This window comes from Austrofundulus limnaeus, unplaced genomic scaffold, assembly GCF_001266775.1.
Source record: "Austrofundulus limnaeus strain Quisiro unplaced genomic scaffold, Austrofundulus_limnaeus-1.0 Scaffold415, whole genome shotgun sequence".
In the NCBI taxonomy this organism is placed as follows: Eukaryota; Metazoa; Chordata; class Actinopteri; order Cyprinodontiformes; family Rivulidae; genus Austrofundulus; species Austrofundulus limnaeus.
The window spans coordinates 119,097-121,037 of record NW_013952817.1 but is presented as its reverse complement, the minus strand read 5'-3'; the positions used below and the strand labels follow the sequence as shown (position 1 = coordinate 121,037).

The 1,941-nt window shown below is 39.9% G+C and overlaps 1 protein-coding gene across 1 annotated transcript in view; it reads left to right on the top strand.

Moving 5' to 3' along the window:
* Positions 1–193: 193 nt before the first annotated feature.
* Positions 194–1,941, top strand: part of LOC106528973 (calpain-1 catalytic subunit) — a gene marked incomplete at its 3' end in the record, with an annotated part of 40,219 nt that continues 38,471 nt past the window's right edge. Inside the window, 1 exon segment of the mRNA XM_014024266.1 lies at positions 194–319.

Here is a 1,941-nt window from a genome sequence, read left to right as displayed (position 1 = left end):
GTTTATAGAATTTTTTTCTTTATTTTTTCAAATTTACTGTAACATCAATTAATCTTGCCTATTTATTTAATACTAATGTTAAATATTTTTTTCACCAATATATTTTGTGACACTCTTATGATTCCATACMAGCCTGTCAAGCGGCCAGCTGGTAATACGCATGCGCAGTCTGGAGGGGACTCACCGAGGGCAGGGACTGCAGCAGGGCGTTTTTTTTTTTAATAAAGGAGGGCTGAACCCGGACGAAACATGGAAAGAAACAGAAAACGTCGAGTCTCGAGCTTGTCAACATCTGCACTTTAAGGAAACGCGTAACAAGGTACGTTGAACATGAAACTTCTTCATTAACGCACTTCTTAAAAAGCTACTTTATTCTAAAATTTCCTCTCTAAAAAACTTCAAAGACTTTTTATAGCAGCGTTGTATACTATTAAAAACAACAACATATCCTCGCACAACTTCTGGGTTTTTTATAGCAAGGGGAAAAAAAATCTTATCAAACCATTTAGTGCACCAGTTTTTAAATGTCACATTAAACTTTTGTTATGGTCAGCCTGGTGTCGTTTATAGTTTTGACAGCTGAACTTTGCGCTTCCTCTCAAGGACCACACCTTCCTGCAGGACTGCGTGCTTATCTGTGGGAGCCATATGCTCGTTTTACAAAGTTAAAAATGTCACGTGAAATATCCTAAAAACTAAAGGAAATGTGGTGTAAAGATTTATTTTTAAACTGTTTCACCCTCTCAGATTAAAACCTTCCTGCAGGTCTGTTTTCCCCCCCCCTTCCTGGCTTTTAAAGCTTTAAAGCTGTTGGATATTTTTATTTCACTGCAACCGGTGTTTGGAATCTGAAGCCTGCACGCAGAAATCCTCCAGAGGAGCTGAGAAAAGCTTTGCAGGCAGGGTTTCACACGCCCACTGTGGTTGTTGGCTTTGGGCTGAGCAGGCCTCAGACCAGCATCAGCAGAAAAATAATGACTGATTTGGCCCTTAAAGCTTGTAATTGACCCAGAAGTTAAACTGCATCACTTGTCTCTGCCTCACAAAAAGTGTTTTTTTATAACTGCATCTCATGCAATAGTTTTGACCCCCTTCCTAAGACCATTTTTCCAGGCATTGATTAGAAAAAAAAGGTTTCTTTAAATTCTCTTCTGTTAATCTGGATCTTTCCTGCATGCATTGCTTTARCAAAGTCCTCATATTTTAAATTTTGGCTGCAGAAGGAGAAAATTTGCATTCGTTTTTGAGAAATGTCAGTTCTAGTTGTCTGTTAGCAAAATGTCTCGTGAACCACTGGGTGGATGTTAAAATGAAACTTTCAGGAAGTAATCAGTGGATGTACGTCTGCAACTCGTTAACGTTTGGAGCTGGCTCAATTCAAGCTGGACACAACAATGAGGTGAACTTAGAAAACCCCCACAAAAAATAAATAAATAAAAAAAAAAATAAAAGAGCTACGCTTTGGTGAATTTGCCAGATTTTGTTCTATAAATAATGGTTGAGAGTCTGAGCAAGGGTGGGCAATCCTGGTCCTCCAGGGCCTCTATCCTGCAGGTTTTTACCTGTTTCTCCACTCCAACACACCTGATTCAGTGGTTGGTTGATCTCATCAGGTTCTGCAGAAACCTGTTAGTCACCCAGTCATTCAAACCAGGTGTGCTGGAGCTGAGAAACCTCTAACAAACATGATAGTGGCCCCCCAGGACCAGGATTACCCATCCCTCTTGAGTCTGACCTCCCTTAATATTGGATGAGATGGCACATAATCAAAGTGACCATAAATATTAAATTTTGAACTCATCCCTTTTTTGTCTGTTAGCAAAATAGCTCATGAGCGACTGGCTGGATTTTATTGAAACTTTCAGATATTAACAGATCAGATGGACTACATCAGAGATTCTTAACCTATGGGCCGTGGCCCAATTGTGGGCTGTGAGCGCC